This window comes from Arachis duranensis, chromosome 5 (genome assembly GCF_000817695.3).
Source record: "Arachis duranensis cultivar V14167 chromosome 5, aradu.V14167.gnm2.J7QH, whole genome shotgun sequence".
Classification (NCBI taxonomy): Eukaryota; Viridiplantae; Streptophyta; class Magnoliopsida; order Fabales; family Fabaceae; genus Arachis; species Arachis duranensis.
In genome coordinates this window covers 62,496,038-62,505,527 of record NC_029776.3, presented here as the reverse complement: position 1 = coordinate 62,505,527, position 9,490 = coordinate 62,496,038, and positions in this window count along the sequence as shown.

The following is a 9,490-nucleotide window of genomic DNA, read 5'->3' as shown; positions in this document are numbered from 1 at the left end:
ACTTTTTCTGGAGTTAAACGCCAGCTTTCATTCCAGTTTGGGCGTTTAACTCCAAGTTTTATGCCAGTTCCAGCGTTTAACGCTGGAATTCCTGAGGGTAACTTTGAACGCCGGTTTGGGCCATCAAATCTTGAGCAAAGTATGGACTATCATATATTGCTGGAAAGCCCAGGATGTCTACTTTCCAACGCCGTTGAGATCGCGCCAATTGGGCTTCTGTAGCTCCAGAAATTCCACTTCGAGTGCAGAGAGGTCAGAATCCAACAGCATCTGCAGTCCTTTTCAGTCTCTGAATCAGATTTTTGCTCAGGACCCTCAATTTCAGCCAGAAAATACCTGAAATCACAGAAAAACACACAAACTCATAGTAAAGTCCAGAAAAGAGAATTTTAGCTAAAAACTAATAAAAATATACTAAAAACTAACTAAATCATACTAAAAACATACTAAAAACAATGCCAAAAAGCGTATAAATTATCCGCTCATCATGTATCCATACAACACCCACACTGGTGTTTATCCACAGGGGCGAGCTCATCCGAAACTTTCACAGTGTCTGGCCACACTTACGACAGAGGGTCAGCAGAGTATCGAGTCTCCACCTGGAGCACGTGATGGCTAGCCACTGCTTTCATCTAGGGAAACTCGTATCTCAGATAGTGGATGTGTAACATTCACATTTCATTCAATAAGCATATATGCATTTATACTCGGCCATAATTCAATAATGGCTCTGCCGTAACTCGGCAATAACTCGGCCATTCGGCTTATAATTCAATCCATATCCAGCCAATTTATTAACAAATACAGCCCATCGGCTCATGGCACATAAAGCACTTCCACCGCCATCTTTCGCATCTCATATAATCATCTTTGATCAACATTGATCATCAATTTTTCCCTTTCTTCATTCACAAGTTACCTCCTACCCTAGCTCCTTTCTCATTGCAAGGCATATCATAATAATTTAAGATATAAGGGGTGAGATCGGAGGCATAAAAGTATGAAATTTGGCTTTTAAAACTCAAAAATCAACCTTGGGATGAAAAAAGGGTCACACGTGCGCGTCGCCCATGCACACGCGTGGAAACCCAGAAAGTTCATCGACGCGTATGCGTCGTCTACACGCACACGTGGATGGGAAAAAGCCAAGGGACGCCCACGCTTCAGCCACGCGTACGTGTGAATGTGGTTTGTGCCCCACATACAAAACTGGCACATTTCTCGCATAACTCTCGTGAAGTATGCTGGGCAAATTGTTGTAGCGCATCGACGCGTACGCGTCGGCCACGCCCACGCATGGATAGTGCAAACGACGTGTACGCGACAGTCACGCCTACGCGTGGGGGTACATTCTGCCAAAAATTTTACTAAGTTAAAAGTTGTAGAATTTATAGTTTCAAACCCCAATCTTCCGACGGACATAACTTCTTCGTTTCAAATTATTTTTCGCCCGTTCTTCAAATGGCAAGAACATCCCAGATCTAATTTCATTTTTAAACAAGTTTGACACAAAACAAAGATTCGGAGTCCAATTTATTCCCCGTCAAAGTATGCCCAAAAACCATATTTTCATACAAAACCACAAAGTGCCATTTTAAAAACAAACCAATTTCAACCCTTTTCAAAACCAACCAAAACATACCAATTTAAACCCTTTTTAAAATCACTCAAAATATACCAAAAGTTAACCTCAAGCCTCCTCAACTCTGACATTAGCATTTTCCTCAAATTCACGACCACCATCCTAACATTTTAACCCATCTCAATCAAATGGCTAAATTACAAACACATTAACATGACATACATCCTTCCTCATTCCCAATTCCTAACAACATCATTTCCAAACAACCATCCTTACACATAACCAATATCATACTCACCATCAACATGGTTTCACCCACAATTCAACCTCAATCAATCAGTAAGCATATATCACAACATGCATATCTCTCATGCATCATACCATTAAGGCATTAATAATCATAATCAACACCTCCAAGAACAGATTTTTGGCACACCAAAGTCCTTTTCCAAACTTTCCAAAAATCTCAATCAATCTTCAACATTCACATACACACTACCTAAGCCACAATCATCATACCCAAACACAACATCTGAATACCCAAACATCAATGAACAACAAATTATGCTAGGGTTGAGAATCCTGCCACACCCAAGATTCAAGGAGACAAGATTAATCTTCTCCTTCAAGAGGGTTAGGTCCTATAATATCAAAGAGCCCAAAATCTGAATACTTTTCACCCAAAAATTCGAAATTAAGGACTGAGGAACTGAGATGAAATCGTGGCTTAAATTATGAATAAATTAGTGGGTTTTGTGGAGCTTTAAGTGGTGAACGCGTGGCCACAAACAGTGCAGCAATCGGAGCTCTATATCAAAAGTTATGGTAGTTTGAAGATCAACCAAGGGTTAGAAATTGAGAGCGTGTTCTTCCCCATTTCCCTTTTATTTCAGCGTGTTCTTAGTGTTAGTGAGGAGAGAGAGTGCTGAAATGACGATTTTAGGTTTAGTTTGGTTGGGCCAAGGATCCAATATGGGTCCAGTTGGCCCGGTTTGGCCCGTTCGATCCAATCTTGGTCCGATTTCTATAAAATTGGTATCAAAATTCTCGTCTGAATCTCTTGTATCATATTAAGCTATAAAAATCACATTTTTAGCTATCTAGAATAAATTCTCATTTTATGGGTTAAATAGTCATTAATTAAGCGAGTTTTACAACCATACAATCCATCTTCTTATAAAAGATCACAATGCTGTATTATTTTCAATTTAACCCGCACAAGGAATGATCTTTCGGTTAAAAAATATGCCTATGAAACAATGTTTATGCCACTATTTGATGTTGCTTCAAAAAAATTCTATAAAATTTTCTTTCTTCAAGTTCAAAAAGAAATAAAGTCATTCCTTCCTTTAGGTTTGGAAACAAAATTAGAGTAGTCAAAAATAAAGCTAAGCACCTCATTTTCCTTGTTTATTTTCTTTAACCTCATGTCAGAACATCACGCTGAGAGAAGAAGAGAGAAGAAAAGAACAAATAATTAGATATTTTGAGAGCAGAATTAGAGTATAAAAAAATTCAATTATAATAAATATATATAAAAATTATCAATCCATATAAAATATACATTAGAATACAGAAATATAGATTAAAAATAATTTTAATGTACTTAAATATATAAGTGCTTATTCAATAGCTGATTTTTGGTGTGCACATAGTATTATTGAAAATAAATAAATCTATCGTATATAAATATTCACAATTACAATTACCTTTGTTATTTCTTAGAAATCAAGGTGGTGGATATAATTTCACAATCAATCAAAATGCAAAGTTATAAAAGTGTTAAAAAATACTACTTTTTGTTATTAAATTTTTAGGTTTTTTTGGGCCATGTTTTTTTGGTTTAAAATACAATATCCTCCTTAATGCTATTATAAAATAGTACTCTCGTCAATTATTTAATATGTATCATCTTGAGTATATTAATATATAGTACTCTAATTAGTTGATAAAAAGATTAATTATATGATACTTTTTAATATACTCATGATAAAAAATTACATATTTAATGGGTAATACATTATATAACTTAAAAATAATAACTAAAATAAGTAAAAAAGGAAAATAACATAAATTAAACAACAAAATAATAAATTGCTATCAATAATGTTGAGACCTTTGTTTCAAAATCTAATATATTCGATTACAAAAATCAAAAGCATGAAAAATCACTCATAAATTTCAATTAGACATTTGATCTCCTTTTTTTCTCACATACTTTATAGACTTCTTATTTTTTATTTTTTATTTATTTTTTTTATGATATGAAGTTCTTGAATTTGTAGAAGCCAAAGAAGTTATCTGATGAGCGGATAATTTATACGCTTTTTGGCATTGTTTTTAGGTAGTTTTTAGTAAGTTTAAGCTACTTTTAGGGATGTTTTCACTAGTTTTTATGTTAAATTCACATTTCTGGACTTTACTATGAGTTTGTGTGTTTTTCTGTGATTTCAGGTAAATTCTGGCTGAAATTGAGGGACTTGAGCAAAACTCTGAAATTCTATGATTTCAGGTAATTTTTGGCTGAAATTGAGGGACTTGAGCAAAACTCTGAAAAAGGCTGACAAAAGGACTGCTGATGTTGTTGGAATCTGACCTCCCTGCACTCGAAATAGACTTTCTAGAGCTACAGAACTCCAATTGGCGCGCTCTCAATGGCGTTGGAAAGTAGACATCCAGAGCTTTCCAGCAATATATAATGGTTCATACTTTATTCGGAAATTGATGACGTAACTTGGCGTTGAACGCCAAGTACATGCTGCTATTTGGAGTTAAACGCCAGAAAAACGTCATGATCCGGAGTTGAACGCCCAAAACACGTTATAACTTGGAGTTCAACTCCAAGAGAAGCCTCAGCTCGTGGATAGATCAAGCTCAGCCCAAGCATACACCAAGTGGGCCCCGGAAGTGAATTTATGCATCAAATACTTACTCCTGTAAACCCTAGTAGCTAGTCTAGTATAAATAGGATAAGTTACTATTGTATTAGACATCTTTGGTCTCAGTTTTGTTTTATTCTTCATCTTAGGAGGCTATTGATCACATTCAAGGGGCTGGCCATTCGGCCATGCCTGAACCTTTTACTTATGTATTTTCAACAGTGGAGTTTCTGCACACCATAGATTAAGGGTGTGGAGCTCTGCTGTACCTCAAGTTTCAATACAATTAAGATGGCGGCATTCATGAGGATCCGGAAAGTCTAAACCTTGTCTATGGTATTCCGAGTAGGATTCTGGGATTGAATGACTGTGACGAGCTTCAAACTCCTGAAGGCTGGGCATTAGTAACAGACGCAAAAGAATCTAGGGATTCTATTCCAACCTGATTGAGAATCGACAGATGATTAGCCGTTCTGTGACAGAGCATAGGAACGTTTTTACTGAGAGGATGGGATGTAGCCATTGACAACGGTGATGCCCTACATACAGCTTGCCATGGAAGGGAGTAGGAAGGATTGGATGAATGTAATAAGAAAATAGAGATACGAGAGGAGCATAACATCTCCACATACTTATCTGAAATTCCCACCATTGCTGTACATAAGTATTTCTATCCCTTTTTATTTTCTATTTATTTATTAATTTTCGAAACCCATAACCAATTAATCTGCCTAACTGAGATTTACAAGGTGACCATAGCTTGCTTCATACCAACAATCTCTGTGGGATCGACCCTTACTCACGTAAGGTATTACTTGGATGACCCAGTACACTTGCTGGTTAAGTTGAACGGAATTGTGAAAAGAAAGTGATGAGTTAGTCTTTTTGGCACATGCCAAAGAGCCATTATTGTTTATCACAATTTCGTCCACCAATAGGTACCCAAATTCCCTTTGTTTTATCATGACATATTCTCCTATTACCCTTTATTCCCACAATTTTTCCATACTCAGTTAACACACAATTTCTATCTTAAGCTAACCAAAGATTCAATTAGGATTTTCAATTGTTTTTCTGCTTAAGGCTAGTAATGTGGTAAAATATAGAACAAATGGGATTAAATACGGCTCAAAGTGGTTAACAAAGGTAATTAAAAGGGTCGGCTTATTTGGGATACGTGAGCTAAACAAACAATGGCATCAATCATATGCATGCACATAACACATTAACATTGGACATATAGGATAAAACAAAATTCAGATTACAATCATAGAGAAGTAAACACAAGAAAGAAAAATGTTTATGGTTAAATAGTATAACCATGTATTTAGGCTCAAAGTCTCACGGGTTGTGTGCTCTTTTAGCTCAAAAATCCTATTTCAACTTCAAATAAATTTAACATAAATGTTTTGATTTAAATTATTAAAATTTTTAAAAAATATATGGTCTTAAAAGAAACTTATTATCTTTTCAATCAGGTAGAACATGCATGCAATTAACCTACTACTATGCAATCTATTCTATTCTAAAGAAAAAGAAATTGGTGTTAGGGGGGAAGAATTACCTCCGGAAGTCAGGTACTAACCGACTTCCCCACACTTAAGGCTTTGCATCGTCCTCGGTGCCATCTGTCAGGAACAAGGGTGGACTGGTGGCAGTATCTCCACAGTCGGGACCGTCATAGCTCCCTGTGATGGTAAAAGAAGTGGAGTTCGGAGTGCCTGCATCCTCGTCAGGTCTGTGGTTGCCTGTGAGTAACTCCTTGAGGTATTTGAATCGACGGTGGTTGCGGCGCTCTCGTAGCTTCACTTTCGGGTCTTGCCGGTCCAACCTCTCAAGTATTTAATGCAGCAGCTGACTAGTAGAAGGTGAAATGTCTGCAGCATGTTCTGCGGACTGGTTGGTAGTGGCTAGTGGAGGCCTAAGATATCTTCCGTTAGGGATGTATTGATCATCCCGGGGAAGAATGGCTTTGGTGTCCCCAGCTCTGTAGGAGACTCCGGCTGTTGAGACAGGATCTGATACCAAGGCGGGGAAAGGTAGGTTGCCCGCGATTTGCACGTGTCCCATAGCATTCCGGATGTGTTTTGGTAGATTTAGAGGTTGGTCTGTGAGGATGCTCCATAGTAGAATGGCCATGTCTGCAGTGAAGGAGGACTCAAGAGTGCTCGGAAAGACGTAATGGGACAGAATCTGTGCCCATACGTGAGCCTCCAAGGTGAGTGCAGAAGCCGATATTCCCTTAGAACGGGAACGATGGTATCCAAAAATCCATCTGTTGCCAGGTTATGCGATAACGCTGAGAACAACGTCCTAGTCAAATTTGTACGCCTGGCGCTTGAGTGCGGCTTCTTGAAATGCGTCTAATCCTTCTGGAGCAGGGGAAAGATCTAAGGCTCGCTGAATGGCCTCTTCTGTAATGGGGACTTACTTCTGACGAACATAAACAGTCTGTAGGGTCGGCAGGTGGAAATTGGAGTAGAACTCAACTACCCAAGAAAGATTAACCTGTCGTGGCTTTCTCTGTAGGAATCCCAAATGTCTTTATGCAATTCGCGGCTCAACAAATTCGGCAATACGAGGTGGAAGGATAAGAAGGTGCTCATTATTGTAATTCCGAGCTGCTAGAATGGGGAGCATTTTCTCACAATAGCGATTGGGAAATCGTGCAGCGTCCTTTGCTGGGAAGGCTTTCTCCTTTTCATCGACCTTTATAATCCTTTTAATTCTTTTTGTTGAGGGCTTAACTGCAGTTGAAGATGGCTCTGCCACTAATGCTCTTTTTGTTCCTCTCCTTGCTGTGGATTTGGGGGTAGCTTTCTCCTTGCCTTTCTTGGTGGCCATCCTGAAAGCAAACAAGTAAAGACATGAATATTTCAAGGGTTATAGCAAGGAAAAGAGTGGGAAAGGTGGTAATTAATGCACAGGAAGGGATAATGATGTGAACACATGGTCATGACTACATGTGACAAATCAACAACGGAAATATAGCAAGTGCATGTGATGACAGTTAAATGCCAAGTGTTTATTGGCATGCTGGCAAAGGCATGAGTAGCATAGATCAAGCATTCAATGTCCAAGTTAGATTACCAAGTCTTTCAAACTAACAATATGCTTGTAATAACAATTATATAAAAATTAATAAAGTAGAAAAAGGGTTTTGTGAAAAGCAAGCATTTAGAGTAGTAGATTGAAAGAAATCTAAAAATAATGCAAAATGCCATATGGGCGTTTTCACAAACACATAGCATGCATGTTAAATAAGGTATGGAAAATATTAACTTGAACATGCAAGGAACCCTATAAAAATAATATATAACTGTTAAACAAGTCCTAAACAATTCACAAGCAACATAAAAAAAATAATAATGACCCAAATAAATCACCAACACCAATAGGAGGAAGAAGAAAGAAAAAAGAAAATATGGATAGGGAAAGTAGAGGAGAAAGAAAAAAGAAAACATGAAAACAAGAAGAAGAATGAAAAAGTAGGGAGGGAAGAAGAGAAGAAAAACCTCGATAATGGTGGTGGAAAAGAGGGAGTAGAAGAGAGGAAGAAGGGAGAAGGAAGAAGAGGGAAAATAGGATTGGGGTAAGAACAGATAAGACAATCTGGTAGATTTGAATGAGTTGGGCGGCCCAAGCGACGCGAGTGCATGGTGCACACGGTCCCGTGGAGAGCACTTGAAGGAAATGACGCGGACGCGTCGGTCACGTGGACGCGTGATATGATTTGCGCTAGGGGCGCGAGGGCAGCTTCACGCTCACACAACTCTCTGTGTGAAATATGTTTTGCCGAATTTCAGGGTGACGCGGTCGCGTGGTTGACGCGATCGCGTGGATGGCCAAATGGAGAAAACGGAGCGAACGCGTGGGGCACGCGTTCGCACGGCAGGGCTTGTGCGGCTAGCACAGGTGCAGCCCAGCTCCAGCGCAACTTACTGCCATACACCCTTTTACGTCGAATTGCAGAGCCACGCATTCGCGTGGGTGACGCGGACACGTGGGGAGGCCATTTTACAAATGACGCGATTGCGTCATCCACGCAAGAGTTATTGATAAGGGAAGATAAGGAGAGGGGAAGGAACGATCATACCATGGTGGGTTGTCTCCCACCCAGCACTTTGCTTTAACGTCCTTAAGTTGGACGCTCTACTAGCTCAGTCTTCTGCTATGGGCGGATCTTCCAAGAGGAAGATCTCTAGTTCCTGGTTTTTTGCCATCTTTTTGCCATGGAATAACTTCAAGCGATGTCCGTTGACTTTGATAAGTTCAGAGCTTGAAGGATGGCTCAAGTGGAAGACTCCGTATGGTTCCACCCTCTCTACTCGATAGGGACCATCCCATCTGGATCTCAGCTTGCCTGGCATGAGTCGCATTCTAGAGTTATAAAGTAGGACTAAGTCCCCAGGTTGAAATTCTCTTCTCTTAATGCTCTTGTCATGCACAGCCTTCACCTTCTCTTTATACATCCTGGAGTTTTCATAAGCTTCTAGGTGAAGGTTCTCTAATTCTTGTAGTTACGACTTCTGTTCAGCTCCGGCTCTCTCATAGTCCATGTTGCATTCCTTCACCGCCCAGAAGTCCTTGTGTTCTAACTCAATTGGGAGATGACAGGCCTTTCCATAAACCAAGCGGAAAGGACTCAATCCAATCGGTGTCTTGTATGCTGTCCGATATGCCCAAAGCGCGTCTTAGAGCCTGGTGCTCCAGTCCTTTCTATGAGGCTTGACTACCTTTTGCAGTATGCGCTTTATCTCTCTGTTAGACACCTCTGCTTGCCCATTAGTCTGGGGGTGATAGGCTGTTGATACTTTATGAATTATCCCATGCCTCTTTAGTAAACCTGTTAGTCTCCTATTACAAAAGTGAGTGCCTTGATCGCTCACGATTGCTCGTGGTGATCCAAAGCGACCAATAATATGGTTTCTAACAAAGAAAACAACGGTGTTAGCATCATCAGTACGGGTAGGAATTGCTTCCACCCATTTAGAAACATAATCTACAGCTAACATCATATAAAGGT